This window comes from Chlorocebus sabaeus, chromosome 10, assembly GCF_047675955.1.
Source record: "Chlorocebus sabaeus isolate Y175 chromosome 10, mChlSab1.0.hap1, whole genome shotgun sequence".
NCBI lineage: Eukaryota > Metazoa > Chordata > Mammalia > Primates > Cercopithecidae > Chlorocebus > Chlorocebus sabaeus.
Genome location: NC_132913.1, coordinates 44802573 through 44829975, shown reverse-complemented (window position 1 = coordinate 44829975; position 27403 = coordinate 44802573). Strand labels below are relative to the sequence as shown.

The window sequence follows — 27403 nt, the reverse complement described above, 5'->3', positions numbered from 1 at the left end:
TTACCATAGTTTATTTAAGAACCTTACCGTCATATGCCTCCATTTCCCTCTCTTTGTCTTTTGTGCTATTAATCTCATATGTTTTACTTCTAAATATTTTATAAACCTTGAAACTTAGAGTTATTATTTTGGCTTTAAGTATTTAGTTACCTTTAAAGAAGTTTTAAAAATGAATGTACTATTTTACATTTACCCACCTATTTATCACTTTTAGTACTCTTCATTACTTGGTGTAAATCCAAGTTTATATCTCTTGTCATTTTCTTTCAGCCTGAAGATCTTCCTTCAATTTTTGTAGTTCAGTTCTGATAGCAACACATTCTAATTCATTTTTGTTTGGGGAAAGTTTGATTTTGCTTTACTTTTCCTCCCAAGTTTTATTTTTAAACTTCAAATATACACCAGAATTAAAAGAATTTTAGTTATCACCCATATACTGACCAATTGTATTATACCATCATTATTTTATCATATTTGCCTTATCACATATGTATCCATTTATCTATCCTTCTGTCCATTAATATATGTTATTTTCTGATGCAACTCCAAGTAAATTACAGATAGCAGTATACTTCATTTGAAGTACTTCAGCATGCCTATTATTACACAGAGTTCAACACTTTTCTCTTTGGATAAAATATTTATATATAATGACATTCACAAGTCTTTTGTGTGTACTCATGAAATTTTGAGAAATACATTCACCTAACCTTTTTCAAGATATTAAAGATAAGCATCATCACAGTGAGCTCCCTCATGTCTACCTAGTCGTATCTCAATGCGGTACACCCAAAGGCATCTGCTGTTCTTTATTCCACCATAGATTAGTTTTGGCTCTTGGATGTATTGTTTTGTAGATGCCAGTTAGATGAGGTTTATTGATAGTGTTGTTCTCATCATCTGTATTTCTTACTGAGATAAGTGTGCAGCTATACTCATGTATTTGTTTCTCCCTTTAGTTTCATTAGTTTCTATTTTATATATTTTGAAACACTTAGGCACGTACACATTTACAATTTCCATGCCTTCCTGATGCAATGACTATTTCATTAATAAAAGATGCCCCTCTTTATCTCAGTAATACTGTTTGTCTTGAAATCTTCTCTAATAGTAGTATAACCATGCCAGTTTTCTTATGTTTAGTATTTGCGTGTATTTTTTCCCTTTCCTTTACTTTCTATCAGCTTCTTTATAACAAAAGTATAGCCTTTGTACACAGCATATAGTTAGTTCTTAGCTTTTACCTTTTAACACTTGGACAGTAATTAAGGTGTTTAGTTCATTAACAATTAGTATAGTAATTTGTAGCCTATTTATTTTTCTTTTTATCATTCTGCTGTTCATCTTTTTTTGCCCTCTGTTTGACTAGTAATTTTTTGAGTATTTCATTTTACTTTATGACTTTCTTAACTCTCTCTTCTAATTATTATTTATAAGTGGTTGCTCTATGTTTAACTGTATTCTTTCTTAATGTTCCTTTTGAATCAATACTGTGTCATTTCATTCATTACTCTTCACATCTGACACTTCAATCTTCTTACTTCATGCTTCTCTCTTTACCCTGACACCTCCAGGTTTAGTGTAAAGACTTTATGATAGTATGATTAAATTTACCAATAGTATAATTATATCAACCAATAATAATGAGGAGATACTTAAGAAAAAACCCTACTCACAAGTGACAGAGCACTCAATAGAACCTGATTTAGATATGATGCAGATTTTAGAACTATTAGGCAAGAAATTTAAAATAACTATGATTAAAAGCTGTAGTAGAAAAGGTGGAAAATATGCCTGAACAGATGTAACATTTCATTAGAAGGGTAGAGAGTGTAAGAAAATGTCAAAAGGAAAGGCTAAATATGAAAAACAAATGAAGAATGCCTTTGGTGTGCTCATCAATTGACCTGAGACAGCCAAAGAAAGAATCATAAATTTGAAAATGGATCACTAGAAATTACCTTATAATAGTGTACTTATACTTGTTTAAAGCCATTACACTAAAGAGGGAAGTGTCCAAAGGTAATAAAGAGGGAGGAGCAAAAAGACTCAATAGAGCATCCAAGAGGTATAGGGTAATATCAAGTAATATATTAACATATGTGTAAATGGAATGCTAGAAGGAAAAAAAGGGAGAATGGGACAAAAGAAATAGTTGAAGAGATGTTGGTTAATAATTTCCAGATATAATGAAAGACATCAAACCACCAAGCACAGAAGCTTGGAGAGCCCAATCCAGACAAATTTCTCTACTTCCAAACCTTACATCAATAGACAACATCCATCACATTCTAACTGATGACATTCAAAGGTGAATAGAAAATCTTGAAGACAGCTTGCATTAAAAAATACCTCTTACATAAAGAGGAGCAGAGTTAAGAATTGCAGCAGACTTCTTAGCAGAAACTGCAAAACACAAACCAATTAAGTGATTTTATTTTTTAAATTTTTAGTATTTTTACAAGAACAGCCATAATGCAATAAAGTGACAACTTTAAATGCAGTGAGTAAAAAATTGCCAACCCAATATTCCATACTACATGAAGTTTTTTGTTTTGTTTTGTTTACTAAAAGAGAAATAGACATTTTCCAATAAATAAGAACTTATGTAATCCCAGCACTTTAGGAGACCAAGGTGGAAGGATTACTTGTGCCTAGGAGTTTGAGACCAACCTAGGCAACATAGCAAGACCCTGTCTTTACAAAAAATGAAAAACATTAGCCACGTATGGTTGTAGACACCTGTAGTCCCAGATACTGGGGAGGCTGAGGTGGGAGGGATTGCTTAAGCTCGGGAGGTCAAGGCTGCAGTGAGCTATGATCATGTCACTGCACTCCAACCTGGCTGACAAAGTGAAATCCTGTCTCAAAACAAACAAACAAAACCCACAAAAACTCAGAAGCATGCATCTCGCCTGGCTACTTTTTTGTGTATTTTTTTTCGTGTGATTGTTACTTGTAGAGATAGGGTGTCACTACAGTGCTCAGGCTGGTCTTAAACTCCTGGCCTCAAGTGATCCTCCTGCCTTGGCCTCCTAAAGTATTATAGGTATGAACCACTGTGCCCTGCTGCAAGGACATCTCTCAAAAATATTTTTAAAATGGTAAAAATAATAAGCTAATAATGTAAACAAAATGGAATAAAAACATTCAATTAATCCAAAAGCATGAGGATAAAATATCCAAGGGATCAAAAATAATGAAGAGAAAACAATGAACAATATGGTAGATTTCAATTCAGTTATACCAATAGTTGCATTAAATGTAAATGGTTTAAGTATATTGATGAGAAGACAGATTGTCAGACTGGGTAAAAAAGCAAGATCTATATGCTATCATAAGAAATCCACTTTAATATAAGAAATGCACTTTAAATATAAAGAGACAAATAGATTGAAAGTAAAACTATGGAAAAAATTATACAAACACTAATTATAAGAAAGCTGGGGTGGCTATATTAATAACAAACAAAATAGACATCAAAAGATAAGATGCTGCAAGGGATATTCCATAGTGATAGAGATATCACTTCACTGACAAGATATCATAATGTTGTGTATGCTTCTAGCCAAAGAGCTTCAAAATGCATGAAACAACAACAGATAGAACTGAAAGGGAAATAGACACATCTTTAATTATATTTTGAGTCTTCAAACTCCTCTCTCATATCTGATAGAATAAGTAAACCAAACTTTAGTAAGGATATACAAAATCTAAAAAATAATTTTAACTAACTTGATCTAATTGACATTTATGTAACATTCCAACTAACAGCAGAATACACATATTTTAAAGTGCATGTAGAATATTAGCCAAGATAGACCATATTGCGGGGGCATAAAACAAACCTAGTAAATTTTTTAAAAATTAAAGTATGCAGAATATGTTCTCTGAATATAATGGAAACAAACTAGAAATCAACAACAGGAACTTATTAAGCAACAAACTTCTAAATACTCATAGGTCAAAGTGGTTCACCTTAGCTAGATTTACAAAGAAAATAAAGGGAATACACAAATTACTGATGTTATAAATGAAAGAAGGACATTGCTCTCCCCCCTACAGACATAAAACTAAAAATAAAAGAATGTTGCATTTTATTCACAATTAAAATATTTAGGTAAAATGAGCAAATCCCTCCTTGAAAGATATAAACTTCCAAAGACTAATCAAGAAATAATAGATAACCTGAATAGTCCTAAAGAGATTAAAGATGTTGATATTGCAGCAAAGCTTGAACACTTCCAACAAAAAAGTCTCTAATCTCACGTGACTTCACTGGTGAATTCTATCAAAATTTTTAGGAAGAAATAATGTCTATTCTACATAAACTTCCAGAATGTGCAAGTGGAGGGAACATCTTTCAGTTCATTTTATGGAACCAGTATACACTGAAAGCTAAACTAGGTAAAGACATCACAATGAAAGAAAACTACAGACCAGTATCTCTCATAGAGATGCAAAAATCCTCAACAAAATGTTATCAAATTGAACAGAAATATAACAACAGGATAATACATTATTTTCTTGTGGAGTTTGTCCTAGGAATGCAAGGCTAGTTCAGCATTCAAAAATCTGATATTTCAATTTACCGTATCAGCAGACTAAAGAAAAACCATATGACAATATCAGCAGATGCATTTAAAACAAGATGACAACACTCAACTATAAAACACAGTTGAAATAATTTAAAGTAAACCTAAATGAATGAAATCCTATACAGTTGGCCCTCCATATCTGTGGGTTTCACATCTGCAGATTCAATCAACTGCAGATTGAAAATATTTGGGGAAAAAACCCAACAAAAATTAACAATACAGCAATAAAAATAATGCAAGTAAAAACCCAATACAGTATTAAAACTATTTATGTAGCATTAGGTATTACAAGTAATCTAGAGATTATTTAAGTATAGGGGTGTTAAGATGGCTGACTAGGGACATTAGACACTCACCCTCCCCAGAAACAAGAACCAAAATTGCAAAGAGATAATCACATCTTGAATAGAACATCTAGGAGAGATCACTGGAGATCAACAGAAAAGTCATAGGAAACAACCGAGACAAGGAAGAAAAAGGAAGTGAGCAGCCAGTGGCTGAGATTGGCTGGGAGCCCAGAGGGGCTTCGTATTGCAGGGAATGGGTAAGTGAGAGACCCTTAGCAGTCCACATTCCCACTAGACTGTTGCCATGGGAGAGCTCCTCTACCTGTATGAACCCTTAGACTAACATGGACAATGATCTAGAGACTCTGCGGGGACATTACACTAGACAGGGAACTTGTACTGGGTCACACACCTCCCTGAGACCTAAGCAGCTGCAAAACAGCATAATTGTGAGTGTTTTGCTGTCAGTTGGATTCATCCTGCCCTGGTAACCATAGGCCCTATAGTTCTACATTCTGGAAGCCTCCACTAACATTCCCCAGTGTCTAGCTAGAGGGCTACAGTGGCACAGTGCTGGCTGGACCCAAAGGTGTTGTGTGGTCCTTAGTACTCTAGTCCACATGGAGTACTACTCTCTGGGGAAGGAACTGTGCAGCACACCAAGGAGGTGGCTCCTGGGACAAAGGAAACTGGAGTGTATACTTTCCAGAGCCTGAAAGTTCCCTGTCTGGGGCAGTGAGAAGTAACCCTGTCCCCAGCAGTGGCATGGACTCTGTCGTTGGGCTTGCAATCAGAGAGTGGGACCCGTTCCCAACTCCACACACTTCTGCAGCAGTTGCTGCCACCGGGACCTGAGGTGGGTGAGCCTGAGCGCTGATGGACTGGGAGTAGCAACCCTGTTCCCGCTGGCAGTGTAGCCCTTGTGCTCAGGCTAGCACATAGAAAAGTGGGATCCTGTCCCTCACTCATACCACTGCACCACAGCTGCCCTTGTGCTGCCAGAGGCTGGAGTGGGCTGCCTGTCTGGAGCTGCCTGTCTGGGGCTGTGAGTGGTAACTAAGCCCCCACTCTCAATGTAGCCTCTGTTTTGGGGCCCATGCAAGGAGGGCAGGATCCCTCCCACTAACCCCCCAAAACATTGCAGTCACTCCTGCAGCCAGGAGCTGAAGTAAGTGCTACCTAGAACCTAAGAGCTCTGTGTTTGGGATTGTGGTCACCAACTCTGCCCACACCAGGAGCACAGCCTCTGCACTCTAGTGTGTGGCCTGAATACAGGCTCCCCACACATTTCTCTGGCCACTGCTATTGCCAGAGACAAAGTGTGCACTTCTCAGACCCCGAGAGCTAACCACAGGGGACTGCTAAAAGCAGCTCCATGTATCCCAATAGCGTGAATGCTGTGCTCTAGAATGAGTCCTGGAGTCGTGTTCTCCACACCCTTCACCACAGATTACCTCACATTGTCTACTACAGCCCATGCCGTGCATATCACCAGGGCACCAAGGTCAGACCTGTCCACCCTGGCACCGCATCCACAGAGCCCAAGCATTCTGCCTGAGAACCTGGGGATCACCCTGCCCATTTCACCACCTCTGGCATGTGTGCACTTCCCTCAGGAAGTTGAAGAGCTGGCCCACCCAGCTTGCTGTCAACACCTCTGACAAAATACACCCACACATGCCACCTAGGAGCCTGGGGACTGGTCTACCCAACCCATCACAGATACTGCCAACACCAGCACACACTGCTCAGGATCCAGAAAGTTGTCCCACAACTGCTATTGCCATTGCCCACAACAAGCCTATTGCCCAGGGGCCCAAGAACCCACCCACCCACCTGCCAGCATCCCAAGCAGCTACCGGAGGCCCAGGAATGGACCCATCTGGACCCACTAACATCACAGTCAACATATGCCACCCTGGAGTCTAACAACAGGCACGCTCAGCCCACTGCTGCCACCACTCGTGCCTAAAGACTGGCCCACCTGGAATTCCTGTCATCAGCACAATTTCACCACAGCCTCCACTCATAACCATACTGTAACTCACTGAGGAAATCATAGATACCACTGATGCTATTTACCACGAAAAAGTCATACAGAGACTACACTACTGCATGCACCCAAAATCAAAGAGGAAGGGCCCTACCCAACCAATGCCATAGATACATCTTTAGGAAAAAGTCCTCTCCTACAAAAGGAAATTTGAAAAATTGGAAGAAGTAACTGTTAAGTCAGATGTGCAGATATCAATGTAAGAACACAAGAAACATTAAAAAGCAAGGACATATGACACCTTCGAGGGAACATAATAATTATCTAGCAATATATCCCAATCTAAAAGGAATTCTACAGATCCCAGATAAAGAAATCAAATTGTTGAGTTTAAAGAATCTCAGTGAGATACAACAGAACTTTGAAAAATAGTGCAAAGAAATCAGTAAAACAATTCAGGATATGATTGAGAAATTTACCAAAGATATAATAATAAATCCTGGAACTGAGGAATTTACTGAATGAAGTACAACATACATTTGAAGGCTTCAACAAAAGACTAGGTCAAGCAGAAAAAATAATCTCAGAACTTGAATACAGGTCTTTCAAAAAAGTCTGGCCAGAAAGAAACAAATATAAAATAATAAAAAAGAATGAACGAAATCTTCATAATATATGGGACACAATAAAGGGACCAAATATACAAATTATTAGTATCACAGAAGGCAAAGAGACACCAAAAGGGTTTAAAAACCTATCCAGTGAAGTAATAGATGAAAACTTTCCCAACTCTAGCAAGAGATTTAGACATTGAAGTACAGGGCCCAATGATTACCAAACAGATAAAATTCAAAAATGTTTTCTTCATGGTACATTATAATCAAGCTGTCTAAAGTCAAAGAGAAAAGAGAATTCTAGAAACAGCAAAAGTATGTCATAACCTATAAAGGAACTCCCATCTTTTTAAAGGCTGAATTCTCAACAAAAACCTTATAGGCCATAAGAGAATGGAATGATATATTTAAAATGCTGAAAGAAGAAAACTGATACACAAGAAAACTATATCCAGTGAGAATATCCTTCATAAATGAAGGAGAAATAACGTGTTTCTTAGACAAGCAAATGCTGAGGGAATTGATCGCCACTATAAGAAATGCTCAAGGGGGTCCTAAACCTGGAAGCAAAAAGACAACCATCATGAAAAATATTACCATCATGAAAACACATGAAAGTATAAAACTCACTGACATGACACACACACACATATTTGGAAGAGAAATAACTCAAATAGGACCACTACAGAACCACTAAACCACAAGGACAAATATTAAGAGAAAAAGAAAGGAACAAAGAATTTATAAACAACTAGAAAACAATTAACAATATGACAGGAACAAAACCTCACATATCAATAATGACGTTGAATAGAAATGGATTAAATTCTCTACTTGAAAGATACAGACTGGTTGAATAGATACAAAAAATTATCCCACTATACACTGCCTACGAGAAATGCACTTTACCGGTAAAGATACATACACTGAAAGTAAAGGGATGAAAAAAGATATGTTACACAAATAGAAACCAAAAGTGAACAGGAGTCATTATACTTGTATCAGATAATAGAGACCTTAAATCAAGAACAGTAAAAAGGAAGACAAAGAATGTTGTTATATAGCAAGCAGAGATAACAATTCTAAGTACGTATGTACCTTGATTCATGAAGCAGATATTACTAGTTCTAGAGAAAGAATGAGACTGCAATGCAATAATAGTGAGAGACTTCAACATCCCACTTTCAGCATTAGACAGTTTATCTAGACAGAAAATGAACAAAACAACATTGGATTTAAACTGGACCTTAGGCCAAATGGACCTAACAAACATATACAGAGCATTCTATCCAACAACTGCAGAATATTCATCCTCTGCATCAACACATGGAACATTCTTCAGGAGAGATCATGTGTTAGGTTGCAAAACAAGTCTCAACAAATTTTATAAAATTAAAATTATATCAAATATCTTCTCAGATCACAGTGGAATAAAACTAGAAATCAATACCAAGAGGAAATTTGGAAACTATACAAATTCATGGGAATTAAACAACATGCCCCTAAACAACCATTGAGTCAAGGAAGAAATAAAGATGGAAATTAAAAAAAAAAGTTTTGAAACCAATGAAAATGGAAACACAGCATATCAAAACCTGTGGGATACAGCAAAAGCAGTGCTAATAGAGAAGTTAGCACTATATGCCCACACTAAATAGCAATAAATGCCCACACTAAAAAAACCACACCCGATTTCAAATAACTTAACAAGGCACCTCAATGAACCTCAAGAGCAAACCATACCCCAGATTACCAGAAGAAAATAAATAATAAAGATCACAGCAGAACTAAATGAACTAAATAACAACAACAAAAAATTCAAAGAATCAATGAGATGAAAAATTGGCTCTTTGAAAAGATAAACAAAAGTAATAAACTGTTAACTAGATTAAAAAAAAAAGAGAGAAGACACAAATAAAATCAGAAGTGAAAAAGGAGATACTATAATTGATACCACAAAAATACAAAAGACCATCAGAGACTGTTATGAACAACTATAAAGTAACAAATTGAAAAACATAGAGGAAACGGATAAATTCCTGGAAACATACAGCCTACCAAGATTGAATCAGAAAGAAATAGAAAACCTGAACAGACCAATAACTAGTAGTGAGACTGAGTCGTAATGACAAGTCTTCTAGCGAGAAAAAGCTCAGGACTAGATGTATTCACTGTGGAATTCTACCAAACATATAAAGAAGATCTAATACCAATTATCCTAAAACTATTAGAAAAAATTGAAGAGCAAGAAATTCTCCTAAACTCATTTTTTAAGGCCAGCAATACCCTGATAGTCCTAGACAATGACACAACCAAAAAAGAAATCTACACGCCAGTATCTCTGATGGACAAAGATGCAAAAATCCTTCACAAAATACTAACAAACTGAATCTAACAGCACATCAAAAAGATAACATATAATGATCAGGTGGGATTCATGTCAAGGATGCAAGTATGTTTCAACATACACAAATTGATAAATGTTATACTTCACATCAACAGAATGAAGAACAAAGATCATATGATTATTTCAATAGATGCAGAAAAAGTATTTGATAAAATTTAGCAATTCATTTTGATAAAAAAACTCTCAATAATCTAGGTGTAGAAGGCATATACTTCAAAATAATAAAAGTAATATGTGACAAACCGACAGCTAATATCATACTAAATGGGGAAAAATTGAAAGCCTTTCCTCTAAGAACTGCAACAAGACAAGAATGCTGACTCTCACCACTCCTTTTCAACATAGTACTGGAAGACCCAGCCAGAGCAGTCAGACCAGAGAAAGAAGTAAAAGGCATTCAAATTGGAAATGAGGAAATAAAATCATCCCTCTTTGCGGGGGACATGATCTTATATTTAGAAAAATCAAAAGCCTCCACCAAAAAAACTCCTAGAACTGTTCAATTCAGTAAAGGTGCAAGATACAAAACTGACATTCAAAAATATGTAGCATTTATATACTTCAGTAATGAATTAGCTAAGCAAAAATCAGGAAGGCAATCTCATTTAAAATAGCTACAAAAATACATACACAAACTTAACTAAGAATGTGAAACATCTATACAAGAAAAACCAGAAAACAATGATGAAAGAAATTGAAAAGGACACAAACAAATGAAAAGACATTCCTTGCTCATAGATCTGAAGAGTTAGTATTGTTAAAATGACTGTACTACCTAAAGGTATCTATAGATTCAATGCAATTTCTATCAAAATACTAATATCATTTTTCACAGAAAAAAAATCCTAAAATTCATATGGAATCAAAAAAGAGCCCAGATAACCAAAACAATTCTAAGCAAAAAGAGCAAAGCTGGAGACATTATCCTAACTGACTTCAAAACATATTGGAAGGCTATAGTGACCAAATGTCATTTTTCACAGAAATATAAAAAAAGAATCCTAAAATTCATATGGAACCAAAAAAGAGCCCAGATAACCAAAACAATTCTAAGCAAAAAAGAGCAAAGCTGGAGACATCATCCTAACTGACTTCAAAACATATTGGAAGGCTATAGTGACCAAGCAGCATGGTATTGGTATAAAAATAGATGCATAGACCAATGAAACAGAATAGAGAACTCAGAAATAAATCCAAGTATTTACAGCCAACTGATCTCAAAAAAGCTGCCATGAATACACATTGGGGGAAAAGACACCCTTTTTAATGAATGATGCTGGGAAAAGTGGATAATTATATGCAGAAGAATGAAACTGGACCCCTAGTCCTCACTACATACAAAATCAACTCAAGATGGATTACAGATTTAAGTGTAAAACCAGAAACTATAAAACTACTAGAAGAAAACACAGGGGAAACACTTTATGACATTGGTCTTGGCAAGGATTTTATGGCTAAGACTATGAAAGAACAAGCAAAAAAAATAAAAATAGACAAATGGGACTATATTAAACTAAAAAAAGCTTCTGTATAGCAAAAGAAGCAATCAACAGAGTGAAGAGACAACCTGTTGAATGAAAGAAAATATTAGTAATTTCTTATTTGACAGGAGACTAATATCCAGAATATAAAATGAACCCAAACTCAACAGTAAAAACAAACAAACAAACAAATAATCCTATTAAAAACGGGGAAAGATTATGAATAGACATTTCTCAAAAGAAGACGTACAAATGGCCAACAGGTATATGAAAAAAATACTCAACATCACTAATCATCAGAGAAATGCAAATCAAAACCACCATGAGATGAAATATCATCTCATCCCAGTTAGAATGGCTATTAGGAAAAAGACAAAAAACAACAGATATTGACGAAGTATCTAGAGAAAAGTGAACTCTTATACACTGTGGGTGGGAATGTAAACAAGTACAATCACTATGAAAAACAGCATGAAGTTTCCTTAAAAAACTAAAATTAGAACTACTATTCAATCCAGCAATCCCACTACTGGGTATTTATCCAAAGGAAATGAATCACTATATCAAAGGGATACCTGCACTCACATGTTTATCACAGCACTACTCAAAACCTACATTGTGGAATCAGCCTAAGTGTCCATCAGTGGATGAATGGATAAAGAAAATGTGATATACATACATGATGGAATATGTTCAGCCATAAAACAGAATGTAACCATGTTATTTGCAGCAACATGATGGAACTGGAGGTCATTTTGTCAAGTGAAATAAGCCAGGTACAGAAAGACGAATACCATATATTCTCATTCATATATGTGAGCTAAAAGACTTGCTCTCCTGAACATAGAGAATAGAATGACAGATACCAAAAGCTGGGAAGGAGGGAAAGTGGGAGGGGGTGCTGAAGAGGGGTTTGTTAATGGGTGCAAACATATAATTATTTAGAAGAAATAAGTTCTAATGTTTGATAGCAGATTAGGGGTACTGTACTTTCCAACAATATATTGTATATTTCAAAGTAACTAGAAGAGGGGACTTGAAATGTTACCAACACGTAGAAATGATAAATCTCAAGGTAGTAGATACCCCGACTTGACTATTATACATTCTGTGCATGTAACCAATGCTGATATGTGCCTTATAAGACATTATGTATCAATAAATATTTAAATAAAAGTAAAATGAAGTATAGGGGAGGATGTCCATAGGTTATAAGCAAATGTTATGCCATTTTATAGAAGAGACTTGAACATCCATGGATTTCAATATCCTCAGGAGACATGGAACAAATTCCCTGCGGATATTGAGGGCGTATTGTACTATATTCACAGAATCAATTGCTCAGTGTTGTCAATTTATTAATTTTCTCTAAATTGGTCTATAGATTGCAAAGTTTCAGTCAAAATCTCAACTGGAGTTTATGTAGAATTCACCAAGGTGATTCTAAAATTTATAGGGAAAGGCAAAGGAATGAGAATACCCAAGTCAATTTTGTAAAACAAGAACAAAGTTGGAATCCTCGTAGTACCTATTTCAAGATTCATTATAAATCTACAATAATTAAGACAGTGTGGTATTGACAGAAGGAGAGGCACATTGATCAACAGAATAGAATAGAGAAACCAGAAATAGATCCACATACATATATATGTTAATTGATTTTTTTGACAAAATTATAAAGACAATTTAACGGAGAAAGAATAGCCTTTTCAACAAATTACACTGGATACATTCATAAGCAAAAATAAATAAATAAATAAATACATACATAAATAAATAAATAATCAAAATCCCTTGCATGTTTACAAGTATTAACTAAAATGGACCTAAGAATAAAATCTAAAACTATGAAACTTCTAAAAGAAAACATAGAAAACATTTTGATCTTAGGTTAGGCAACATTTCTTAGATGAGGGTACTAAAAGCATGATCTGTAAAAGAAAAATACTGAATAAATTAGACTTCATCAAAATTACAAACTTCTGTTCCTTGAAAGATGCCGTTAAGAGAATGTGAAGACAAGATGCAGGCCAGGAGATAATGTTTGCAAAGCACATATCTTATAAAGCACTTGTCTCCAAAAAATATAAAGAATACTCAGAACTCGATAATAAGGAAACAACTCAGTAAGAAGTGGATGAAATCTATAAGTAACTGGAACTCTCATACATTACTGGTGGAAATGTAAAATGATACAAGCCCTTTGGAAAACGCTTTGGCAATTCTATGTAAAGTTAAATGTACACCTTCTATACAAAATAGTAATCCCACTCCTAGATATTTAACAAAGAGAAATAAAACTTACTTTACATAAAAACAGTATATTAATGCTTATTACAGATTTATTTCTAATCCAGAAAAACGGGAAAAATCCAAATGTCCTTTAACTGATGAATGGATAAACAAACAGTTGTATATGCATTCAAAAAAGCTACTGATGTATGCAACATGGTGAATAAATCTCAAGTGCCTTAAACCAAATGCAAAAAGCCAGACTCAAAAGACTGCCTTTGTTTGACATTCTGAAGAAGGCAAAAGTATAGGAACAGAAAATATCAGTGCTTGCCAGCAGTTGAGACAGAGAGAGAAATTGTCTGAAAAGTAGTATAAGTTTGGCAGGAGGGATTATGGAATTGTAGTTGTCAAAACTCATACAACTACATTAAAATAGTTACTGTAATAATTGCTATATGTAAATTACAGCTCAATAAACCCGGCTCTCCTCCCCAAATTGGAGAGCCTATAGATAAACTAAGAAGTCATACAGATCAGGAAGTCAACAGATTATGTTTCAAATTGGTTAATCAGATATATTTTTAAAATTAATGTCCTAACATAATGTCCTAAATAATAACAACAGTAGTTAAAAGTGGGTACCTCTGGGAAGTGAGAGTGGGGAGATGTGGGTCACTAGATGGATGCTTTTCTTTTAAATTCTTCCTATACTATTTTTTTTTGCCATGTGCACTTATAACATTAATTCAATAGAAATATTTTAAAATTATAAATAATTAAAATTTACCCATGTTTTATAACTTCTTTGAAAGTGAGGAATTTCTGTACATATTAAAATGTTTTTTATCTGTGTAATCTTCATTCTGCAAAATGGTATTAAGTAGATAGAAATGAAATCAAGTTAGGATAAATTAGGTTATGTTTAATTTGTTAACATGGAATAGTGATTTCTTCTCTTAGCAAAGGAAATTGCAGTCAGGGACATTGTCCATACACAGATAAAGCTCATTGTAAATGCAACATTTGCTCACCTGTTCTTTTAGGTGAAAGCACTTGGTTAGACTTGAAAGGTCATTTATCACCTACAGGAGAACACTTATGGGCTACTTGGGCTCCTTTTCTCTCTTTACTATAGAATTAAGCTTGCTTATGGAGAATTTTGCTTGCATCTGCAGTTTCTACAGAGGCTCATTAATGTGTTAACAAACCTACTTTGCTGAGTCAGATTAGAGGTACCCCTTGTTGAGTACAGTGCCATGCACATAGTGGGCAGTCAGCATTTTCTTGATTATCTTCTTCAGTCAGGGAAAGTCACTGTGTCTGTTGTAACCCTCTCTCAACAATTAAAAGGTAAGAGGAAAAGTTATGGAAAGATCATCAAACTAGGCTAGTCTTATTTATGTCCCAGAGATCAGGTAAGTTTCCATGTAGAGTAGGAGTCATTTTATGATGACGATGTATTTGAATTTCCAGGGACAGCCCTGCTTTCAAGTATGCTAGCCTGTTTCAGACCACAAATTCCAATTTTTGGACTTGAAAACAGATTTGCTTTAGCTATGGTGTATAGTCTAGCGGTCGAACCTGTGGGTGTTTACCCAGACCCCACCATCAGGATTATGTTAGAGGCCTTTGCTGAAAAACTGACTGAAGATGTCTCTATGATATGTTTAGCTACTCCCTGTGAACTAAATACTTTGACAGAACAAGAAGTGAACTTTAACAAAATAATATTCATAAATAATATTCATTCCTGATTACAGAATATTAATATATTCTTTATTGGAAATTAGGAAAAGGTGTTGAAAATGTAAAAATCATCTTTATTCCCATACCTCAGAGATAACCACTATTAATATTTGAATGTGTTTCAATTTATTTCAATGCATGTATAAAAATTGAGCACATATCCTGTATGTTTAATTATTTTACTTTTCATATTTATAGTGAGCAAGTTCCAATCTAAATATTACTAAAAAGGAGGATATTACTTGATTTGGGGGTGTTTAGTCTATTTCTGTTTTTTACTTTAGTGAATAATAACTCTGTAATGGAAGTTTTAAAGAAACTTTTGTGTTTATTTCATGTAGAAGTAGAAATACAACCACAAATATCATAAATATTTTTATGACTTGAGATAAATATTTCAGATTGTACATCTAAGAGTTTGTACCAACTGATACTCTACCAACTGTGTATGAAGATGAAATTTCATTGACCAACCCCCCAACCATTTCTGGGTGTTGTAACTTACAACATCATTTCTAATTTGGCAAGTGAAAGTTATGTCTTTGCATTAATTTTCTGTTTTGATTATTAGTGAGATTTAAACTTTTCATGTTTATTGACAGCTTTTCTTTCTCTGTTCATCTACTTTGTTCATTTTTCTGTTGAAATTATCAGGCCCAAGAAATAATTGATTGAAAAGGAAAAATTAGTGTAGTAACCAATATGGGAGTTAATGTTCCAGATACATCTACCCGTTCATTATGTATGGATACCATTTTTTTAAATTTTAACAAAAATATCTATCTTGATTTGGAGCTGCTGATTTTATCACCTTAGTGTGGCAGTGTCACTACCAAGGAAAACGTTAATCAGAACCAGAAAGTTGTGAGAAACACTGAAAGCTATTTTTAAGGAGTGTGGTTTGTGCCTTAAATGTTGAGCTCTGAATAGCCCATAACTTGTAATAGCAGGAGCTTAATTTTTGGGTGTTCTTTTTTTTCCTTTTTTTTTTTTTTTTAAACATCTGTGGTGTGTTAAATGTGTTATCTAGAATATCTGTTTTTAAAATTTTCATAATAATCCTGTGAGATAGGAATTATTATCCCTACTTCATCAGTGCATGGACAGATTTAGAGAGGTGTGGTAACCTCTCAGGCTGCATAGCAGGGTTAGGGGTGACTCAGGATTAGAACTACAGATAGGCATCTTCCAAAGTGTAGGATCTTTTTTACTGCACCTTGCTGAATTCCAACAATGTTAAACTCAGACACAGCTAAAAACAAGGTTTTCGTTTGTTTCTTTGCTATAGTTTTTGTTTTGTTTTGTTTTATATCACTATAAAAGAAGCAACAAGACTTAGATGACCTACCTTAGACTTTCCTTTTCATCTGGCTAATATGAATTCTTTGAGACTTTTTGGAGGTCCTATAACTTCTTTCTTATGTTTCCTCACTTTTATACTTTTATGTCTTGAAATATATTTGGGCAGCTGCAAAAAAGAAACAGGCAATTACGTTACTCAACAGTATCTTGATAGATAAAAGGAATCAGGAGAAGCCAGGTAACCTACCTTCTTTTTTTAGTTTATTTTTATTTTTATTTTTTGAGAGTGTCTTTTTTTATCACCCAGGCTGGAGTGCAGTGGTACAATCTCGGCTCACTGCAACCTCTGCCTCCCAGGTTCAAGTGATTCTCGTGTCCCAGCCTCCTGAGTAACTGGGATTACAGAAGCCTGCCACTATGCCTGGCTAATTTTATGTTTTTAGTAGAGACGGGGTTTCACCATGTTGGCTAGGCTGGTCTTGAACTCCTGACCTCAAGTGATCCACCCGCCTCAGCCTCCCAAAGTGCTGGAATTACAGGTGCAAGCCACTGCGCCTGGCCAGTAACCTACCTTCGGAAATAGTTATGATAATTCCTAGAAGTCTAAGAATTATATTTTAAAAAAGCATTGTGGATTTTTAAAATGTGCTCCCCATTCATCAGCTCCCTTTCCCACCCATCTTCTTTGAAGGGAGCGGTAGGTGATGCTGCCCTTTTTATGTTTGCACAGTATATGCGTTCTTCATATTATCCAGGCTAAACTTTTGAGCCTCATGGTCAATGTTGGAAAGATGCTCAGCTAGGATCAGCCTTAATGAAACAAAAAGATCCTTCCAAATCACTTGTCCTCCTCTTCCCTTTTCAACTCTGAGCTTGCCACTCTATTTTTTAGCTAGATCAGCTTCTTAGGATAGTTTCCTTTTATTTCTAGATTGAGAATTATCTATTCTTTACCATATCTGATCATATATAAATATGCAGCTGTGGATTGTGGTAAAAATTTCTGACGAATGAGCCCCTGAGAACCCTTGAGGACTTTACCTTTTCAATTTTCTTTGCTACTTTCATTCTAAACTTGAGACAGACAGTTCTGTTTTTGTATCTCTTCAATCTTGTAACTGCATAATATGACTATTAATTGTTGATTACTTACTGGTTACTTTTAATTGCTTCTGCTTAACAAGTCAGAGCTTTCTTAGCTTTTAGTTTGGAACTTAATATTTTTTGTGGTTAATTGTTTTTTTGCATTTCATGGCATATTTCCCAAATAGATTGATTATGCCATATACTCCTTTCATCACTGAACTCTGCTCTTTTCTCATTTGGTTTCTATGTTCTCTACTTTAATAGAGTTTGAAAACACAAAACTAGATCTCACTGACTGAACAGACCTTCAAAATATGAACTCTGATTATTCATGTCAGTCTTTATCAGAATACATTAATTCTCCTGAACAGTTTTCTTCCCTAACTGTGATTCTAGGGCAACAACTTGGTTTTCTGGGTATGCTGTCACTCATGTTGCTCTTTCTGATACTGGATGGTGGCCATTGATGCCTTCTGCTTTTAGGGTTATAGAATGTTACAACTGAAAGGCACATTAGAGATCATTTAATTGAATTCTTTCTTAAACAGATCAGTTGAACACATAAGACCCAGAGGCCATATTACTAGAACTAGGATTAGAACCCCAAGTCTCCTAACTTGTTCCCTAAATGCCCTGGACTGGATTAGGGATCCTGTGGTGTTTTTTCTTTACACAGGTTCACTTCTCCATGCTACAGAGTAGCAATCCCTGCTTACTTACCACTGCAAGATATTGCTGGAAATAGTATCCTTCCGGAATTGATTATAATTGGTAAACATTTCCTGTAGAAACAGTGTTAAAAGTGTATGGTGTATTCTTGATCAGGAGTTAATCATCAAGTAAATCATAGACTTGACAAGCAATATATTGAACACAAGACTGTACTAATTCAGAAAATGCATACTATCTTCCAAGTTCTGTAAAATAGACCAACGTGTGCAGGCTGATCAAATACACTGTTAAGATTTGTGCTCCAGTACTGATGGAGGCATTGCCAAGTGAATTTCTGGTAGGTGAACATCTATCTAGAGTGAGTTTGTTGAGCCAGGAAAGCTCAGCAGCTCTGTTCCCTGGGCAGAGATGTGCCTTGTTAGCTAGACACCTGGTCGGCCATTATTAGCTTTCTCTGTTGCTTGGAGTGGGTGGCTATTATTATTCAGCTTTTTTTTTTTGTTTTTGAACTCAGGCTGGAGTGCATTGGCGCCATCTCGGCTCACTGCAAGCTTCGCCTCTCGGGTTCACGCCGTTCTCCTGCCTTAGCCTCCCAAGTAGCCAGAACTACAGGCGCCCACCACCACGCCCAGCTAATTTTTTGTATTTTTAGTAGAGACGGGGTTTCACTGTGTTAGCCAGGATGGTCTCAGTCTCCTGATCTCGTGATCCGCCTGCCTTGGCCTCCCAAAGTGCTGGGATTACAGGTGTGAGCCACTGTGCCCGGACTATTCAGCTTTTTTCAGTTTCCAGAATATTCCATATTGAGTAAAAATAGCACTACAGACAATTGCCCCTTCCACTTGAGACAGCGTTTCCATGTGGAGTATGGCCTTTCATTGTGAACACAATAGGTTGGAATAATAACAGGTTGGACACTCAGCTCCACTTTCTGATGCAGTCAACCCTAGATTAATAATTTTTATTAGAAAAAGGCTGTTAAAGCTGGGCGGGTGACTCACGCCTGCAGTCCCAGCACTTTGGGAGGCCGAGATGGATGGATCATTTGAGGTCAGGAGTTCGAGACCACCCTGGCCAACATGGTGGAAACCCTCCGTCTACTAAAAATACAAAATTAGCCGAGCTTGGTGGTGAGCGCCTGTAATCCCAGCTACTCGGAAGGCTGAGGCAGGAGAATCACTTGAAACCAGGAGGTGGAGGTTGCAGTGAGGCGAGGCTGTGCCACTGTACTCCAGTATGGGTGACAGAGTGAGACTTCATCTAAAAAAAAAAAAAAAGAAAAGACCATTAAAAGAAATAAAAGAAATGTAACATTATAAAATGCAATTATATTTATCCACATTTGAAAATTTTTAAAAGATATCCTTGAGTTTGGTAAAGTCAGACCTTAATTCTGGGATTTATGTCTTTACTTTCTTAATTGGTATTATAATGCTCTTTTTTCTTTTTTTAATGTGAGCTATTTTATTGTTTTCTTTTAATAAATATTTTAATTAACAAATCATAATTGTATATATTTGTGAGGTATAATGTGTTGTTTTGATATGTATACAGTGTGAAATGATTAAATCATGTGAATTGAGTTCTTTTTTGAAATGATGGTAATAGAGAATGCTTTTTTTTTTGTTTTTTTATATGGAGTCTCACTCTGTTGCCCAGGCTGGAGTGCAGTGGTGCATTATTGGCTCACTGCAAGCTCCGCCTCTTGGGTTCACACCATTCTCCTGCCTCAGCCTCCCGAGTAGCTGGGACTACAGGCGCCCACCACCATGCCCGGCTAATTTTTTGTATTTTTAGTAGAGATGGGGTTTCCCCATGTTAGCCAGGATGGTCTCGATCTCCTGACCTCATGATCTGCCTGCTTCGGCCTCCCAAAGTGCTGGGATTACAGGCATGAGCCACCGATTTTTTTTTTTCAATGTTCTTCCTTGACAACACAAAAATTTGATGTAACCCTTGGTTGGGTCCCCAAATTATTTTTGAAATTTTACTGGTCAGTGTAATTTGCAAATCTGGTAACCACCATTATCAGGTATGATTTTATGTGAGCGTAAATATAACAGCTATAAGACCAACAGGACCTACGTGAATATGCAAATAATAATAATATAATAATAATAATTATAATAATTATTATTATTTTGAGACAGAGTCTCGCTCTGTCGCCCAGGCTGAAGTTCAGTGGTGCAATCTCGGCTCACTGCAAGCTCCGCCTACCGGGTTCACGCCATTCTCCTGCTTCAGCCTCCCGAGTAGCTGGGGCTACAGGCGCCCGCCGCCATGCCTGGCTAATTTTTTGTATTTTTAGTAGGGTTTGTATTTTTAGACAGGGTTTCACCGTGTTAGCCAGGATGGTCTCGATCCCCTGACCTCGTGATCCGCCCGTCTCGGCCTCCCAAGAATATGCAAATTATAATACACATTAAGGGCTTATCAGTTTCTCATTTCTTCTTACAATTTGGAAAGACTTCACTGGCAGTATTTGGATAGGTGGAATCTTTTGGTTCAAACAAGAGATTTCTCTCAATAAATACCGGTCTAGCAAGTCCTCCCAGGCTAAAATGGTGATCTTCAAGGGTGCTGGAGAGTGGAGGGCCACTATTTCCAAATGAAAAAGCGTCATCAAATCATCACTGCATTGATTTGCTTCTAGACAAGGCATTTTATTTTAAAATTTCAAATAACAAAATCGAGAGTGTAACATTTTATGATTATTTTAAAGACACACAGGTTTTAAAAATGCTTGAGAAATGCTAATCCGGAGTGGAGGTCATTCTGTAAAAAATAGCCTGCGTCCTGCCTCTGCTGCCACTAGATGGTACCCTGATGCGCCGGGAAGCCGTCGGAGCACGTTGCCCTGCCCTCGGGCAGGTGGCTGAGCCCCGCGGGAGCTGTCGTCGGGGGCGAATTCACTGCACCAAGGTCCAGCGGACAGCTAGGGCATCCCGGCGACCCCAGGGTGCCCTTTCGCAAATTCATCAGACGAAGGGGAGGCGGAAGCCGCTGACCGCTGCTCTGGGGTAGGGCTCCGAGCTCCAACCTGCAAGTCCAGGCAAGGGGAGCTCCGCGGGGGTGGGTTGGGGTGCCAAGGTCATTGTTGGGGTGGGGAGCGGGCTGGGGACCGGGAATGGAGTTCCATTGGGGCAGTGAGTGTTACCAAACCCGTTGACAAAGTGGGGGCAGTTAGTGTCCATGCGGTGCCGCCTCGCAGCAGGAGGTATTTCCACACTGCCTGGTGGGGGAGGACTGCCGCGGTTTCCTCAGGCTGGTGGGTGCTCTCTGGACCGTCTTGGAGGACTACTGAGAGGATGGGCTGGGACTCGTCCTCCAAACGGCAGGAAGGGTGAACAGGTATGCTTCTCAAGATTCTCCTCCAAGAAACCTTCCCGCCCCTGCCCCTATCTCTTACCCCCAGCACCAGCCGGATTCAGTAGTGCTTCACTTCTGTGTCCCAACGCAGCTCGCAGCTCCTACGCAGCTCCTACATGTGTCCCTGGCTCAGTTTACCACACTGTCCTAACATCCTTTAACCTACACAGTCAAGTTGCTTTAGTGCATGCCTTTTCTCTCTCCTCTCTGCCTCCCTCCCTGCCTTGACTCTTTGCCAAAGAGTTTTTTAGTATTTTGGCATATAGTAAAGTACTCTTTAAATAATGATTTTAAAAATGTATCTAAAGACTTGCCATAAAGTAATTCACTTACTACTGTCAAGGAGATTTGTATATTATCTATGATTTGGATGATCCATGTCAAAATTGCATATATATTTAAGTGTCTAAGAAACAGATCAGAAACTGGAAGAAAATATTGACTAGAAAATATCTGGATGGGAGATTTTCTAAGCTTTAAAGCAAAATAAATTGCAGAGTAAAATATTGATAGACACAGTTTATGTCTATCATGTTATTAGGCTTTTAATGAGAACATCACTATGCATATCTAGTGTGAAACTCCACAAAGTAATATTTGGAGAGGTTGTATACAGTAGTGGTTTGGGGGATTTGGGATTAAGGGTGATGTATTTTATTTTACTTCCTTCTTTATGTGTATTACTTGACTTCTTTTTGACAAGGGGTAAGTATCTTTCCACCCCCTACCCCCCAAATAATAAAGGTAATGTGTTAGAAAAAGCAAATAAATATGAAAGTGGGAAAAGCTATATGAAAGCTAAATCTATTCTATATTTCTATTCTGTTCTATTCTATTCTATTCTATTCTATTCTATTCTATTCTATTCTATTCTATCTTTATAAAAACCTCTTTCAAACTGAGAAGAAACTTTAAAATTCATCCAAGAGATAAATAGCATGGACAAAAATTTCTTCTGTACTTTGCAGTTTTCTACAATTTGTAATTCAATACATCTTTATTGAATTTTACCACACTGCCAGACCCTATTCTAAATGTTGGGGAAGTGATAGTAGATAAAACAGGAGAAGGGCCCTGCCCTCATGAAATTTTCATTCTAGTGGGGCTAATACAATTAAAAAGCGAATTATAGATTGTGATACATAGCAGGAAGGATGGGGAACAGATCCTTGAGCAAGGGTAGTTACTGAAGATTTCTCTGAGGTGGTGACATTTGAGCTAAGACCTGGAGAATGAGAAGAAAGGGGAGAGCACTACAGGCAAAGGGAAAAAGATGAGTAAAGGCCATGAGGTGGGAAACTTGTTATATCACAGCTGCGAAAAGGAGACAAGTGCTCCGGAAGGCTGAGTTATGAGAGATGAGATTGGATGAGTGGGATGAACCCAGACTATTAGCCTATCAGGTCATGATAATGATTGTGGATTTTGCTTTATTCTAAATGTAATTGGAATCCATTAAACACCAATATTCTCCAAAGCAGAAGACAGTAGATTAAGAAACCCCAACTACTGGGAAACAGTTTGATGAGGAATCATTTAGGCTGCCAGGGTAAGAAAATAACCTTTCAAACCAAGCAAGAATTGTATGTGAGGAGTGGCAGAGGAAACGTGTCCTGTGATTGGGAATACTCTTTTCTTTGACCCTTCAAATAGGGTCTGTTTTTTCCCCTACATGGCTGCAAAGTCTAAACTGGGCCAGAGGACTCCAGATAGGCTGTATCCTCCTTAAGGAAACAAAGATTAAGCCTTGGAAACACTGCTATATACCCAAGAGCAGTATCACCAACTGCCACCCCTGCTAGCCTGTTGCCCATTCATGCCTTGACTTCCAAAGGCAGGAAGGAGAAGGCTGCCCATCTTCCTATCTAAGAATCCTGCATTTTCATCCTTTCAAAGGGATGTTTTAAGAGAATCCACACAAATAATTTTGTCATGAACCATTTTGATTATATTGTATCCCTTTATGGTTGATTACTAATTGTCCCACACTGGAGGAGCTTAGCAGCGAAGGTTATTAATGGTATTTCTGGAAAAAGCCTTCTTTGAAAGGTGAAACTTTCAGTTAATCACCACGCTGATAAGCAAAAATGCTAAATAGAAATTTTCCCGTTAAGTTTTAAAATTGCACTAAAAGCTTTGTGACATTGTGCCATCATACGTGTCCTTTCCATATGTATTCAAAGTTTTGAGGCAATAAGTAAATAAATAACATCATTCTAGTCAGTTTTAAGCTCTAATTGCTGTCAGCCATTGAAATATTTTTGGGAAACGTTTTCATATCTACTTAGTAGAATGTAGAGTATTCAGATTGCTGAAGTGTGGTGCTCTTTTGAGTTGCTTTTGGTCTTGCATACCGTTTCTGTGATCCTGTGACAGTCTCTAGATTGTCTCACATAACTCAGAGAGGCTATGAACATTTTCAGGCCTCCATCACTTTCCCCCCATCGCCCCCAGATTTCATGCTGATATTGAAAAGAACATTCAATTCTTGTGTAATATATATAGTACAAGATAAACAATCTTTAACATTAATTGGAGAAGTTTTGCTGATTTAGAAACCAGTAGAATTCTCTCACCCTCTGAAATAGCAGCGTGTGAATTTGGGGGCACAGACCAATCCTGTTCACATCCCTAACCCCAGCTCTCTCTTTTCATCTATCATAGGTAATCCTTAAGTCACTTATATTGAGAACTGTGACACAAGTTCAGAGTAGCAGAGGACTAGAGAACTGGAGGGGTCTTTAGAAGTCTTCTAGCCTGCTTCTTGACCTCCTTATTTTACAGGTGAAGAGGATAAGATCTGGAGAGATTGGGGAACTTGTCTAAAGTCTCGGGTGGCTGGTGGTCAAGTGAGCTAAAACCTTGAGTTTCAATCAATGTTGCCTTTGGACTGAGAAAATTCCAAATGGTTAGTACGAATAATTTACAATGTGCTGAACTCTAACTAAATTGAGCACTGCAGCTGGAAGTTTAAGCAGTTCTCCTGGACAGAATCCCTGCTGGTTTCATTCCTTCTCAGCTCTAAACCTTCTTTAATGGGGAATGTAATTGCTACTTTGTGCAAAGGAACAGTTTTTCTTTGTGATGGGTGTCTTCCCTTATTTGTGGAGTTCTGAATTTTTTGGTTGCAGCCTGAGAAGTAGTATTTCTACCAGCTGAATCTTTATTGAAAGCTCATTTGACCTAAAAGTTTGCATTTATATTAACCATATTTTATTAATGCTATTTTCATTCTTTGTTCTATTTTTCCTTACCATTAAGAAAGGCGAATGATTTGAAATGACCACATGACAAGAAAATAAAATTTTAACAAGGAATAGAAAAGGAAGCTAGATCTTTGCCTGATTTTCTTTGACCCTGTCTGGCTTTCCTTCAGATTTACTAGTGCTAGTTTTCCTGGCTTCTTTCCTGCTGCTGTACTTTTCATATTCAGCACAGTGAAAAGCTTGAATTGTTCCCTTTGTTAACTCAGAAGCCTGCAAATGATGAAAAGATTACATATTCAGCAGGTCAAATCCGAGATGGTTTTCTGAATTAAAAAAAATATTTTGCGTTTCATAGCCTGGTCTAAAACTAGAGAAACTGAATAAACTGATGTCTGGAAAAGAAGAAAGAGTTTATGTCAGATGTTTATGTTAAGCACTGGTTAATTTTAGCATCTAGACCCCAAACATAGGGAACATAGTAATATGTAACCAACATATTGAAAATACTGTCTAATTCAAAGCACCTAATATTTGCCAAATAAATATTTGGCTTTCTAATAAGAATAGCACATAAATGCAGATCAACGAATTTGGTTCTTTTTTGTAGTCAGATGGTTTTTATATTTCTGGACACCAGGGTGTGCTAGCCATCACATGTAAATATGGATGAATATTTATTTTCTGGTTGGTTAGGAATGTGCACATCCTTTAGTTGATGTGGGTAACAGATGTCTTGTGGGTAACAGATGTCTTGCCTTTTAGAGACGAATTGGCAGAGTGGATAAAAGGGGATAATTAAAGGGGTAGGAGGAGACAAAAGCAAAGTACAATCTTCCTTGTGGTGAAAAATCTAATAAACCTCCTTATTATGGGTAATTGTTTTCCTTCTTCAACCTCATTTGCTGCCCCTTTCCATACGACTCAAGTACATTGTAATGGGAAAGTATAAAATAAACATGAGACAAGACTACTGCCTGCTAACAACCAGATTTGTTCTGTCACAGAATATTGTAGTATAATTAACTCAATGAACATCAGTTTTTTTTTGAAAAAGACAAAATACGAAATCATGTCTAATCACTAATGGCAACTTATATTGTAATTGGCAGCACAAAAGTTCTATGTTGAGGATGGTTAATATAAATATAGTTGAATTATATGTCAAATGCAGTGATATAGTGGACTGGTGCGAAATGAAATATGAGAGTCTGAGTATGTTGTATGTTACTTATTCATCTTAGGTCCTATTTAGTTTGCTGTTTGTTCGCTGTCAGTCCTATCGTACTGCCAGCTGAACTGGAATAAATGGGAACATTTAGCAGATGTTTGAAGCCATTATCATTAACAAATCCTCAATTTTGCCAGTGTTTTTCATCATGCAAGATTTAAAGTAAGGTGTCACTTTCTGTCTTAACTATATCACCTAGGTATATATTATTCTTATGATTTGTACCTTTTACTTTTAACCAAAGTAAATTTTTATAGCTTGTTAAACATTTAGTGAATATCTGCATAATTCCTTGCTAAGAACTATTATGTAATCATTTTTATAAGGAGCCAGTAGTGCTTCAAAAAGAAAGTATCAGATTATGTACCCAGAGCCTTACTTAATACAGAATTTAGATAAAGCTGTAAGGTGAGATTATTTATTTTAGATGCAAGGCACATGACACTGAATTTTATTTGACTGCATGTCCCCTCAGAAAATAGGTAGGTAGAATTCGTTTCAAAAATACCAACTGTGTTTTAAAGGCTATTAGGATAATACCGATCAGAATCCTAGTTTTCAATTGTTAATTCATTAACAGCTTCTTTCTGCTGTATTAGAATTCTGTTTTATTCACAATTGCTAGAAATTTGTGGGGTGGGAGAATTGTTCACATACCTATTTTTTTTTATGGCACCTTTCATGAGTAAGGTGCCATTAAAAAATGGTACCTTTGCTTGACTAGTCTAGAGACTGTTACATAAGTCAGTCACTTTATCTTTTTCAGCCTCATTTTGTTATATATGAAATGGAGATAGTGACAACTAACTCCCACAGTTGCAGTGGGATTATATGAGATGATGAATGCATGTGAAACTAGCATATATTTAATTGTTGAGTGCTTTATGTTTGTCTTCACTCAGCGGATTCATATTCCTTAGTTGGTTGTGTCAGTGCTAAGCTTCTCTTGGAAATAGAGTGTCCAAGGAGATTCTGATGAAATGTCTAGTGACAACAGTTTGAGATTGTGTGTTGGAAGAGTTACTCTTTTTCCTACCTTTAGCCCCTTAAAATATGAAAGTGAAGAATAACCATAGTTCAGCAATTGAGTTAACATTAAATGAGTTTTCCTATTTTGTAATTGTAGATTTCCATAAGGTGTAAATAAGTACAGTCATAAAATATTGGTGTTATGTAAGA

At 36.6% G+C, this 27403-nt stretch overlaps 1 protein-coding gene across 2 annotated transcripts in view; it reads left to right on the top strand.

Annotated features, from left to right (window-relative positions):
* The window catches only part of ACVR1C (activin A receptor type 1C), a 97177-nt gene that overhangs the window by 10617 nt on the left and 59157 nt on the right, over positions 1 to 27403 (top strand). The window contains exon 1 of one of the 2 annotated variants that reach the window (XM_007965022.3): positions 22621 to 24698. The exons of the other annotated variant lie outside the window; for it this stretch is intronic. The gene's annotated coding sequence lies outside the window, so the exon portion shown is untranslated. Of the gene's footprint in view, positions 1 to 22620; positions 24699 to 27403 lie in introns of those variants that run through there. 2 annotated transcript variants of the gene reach the window in all.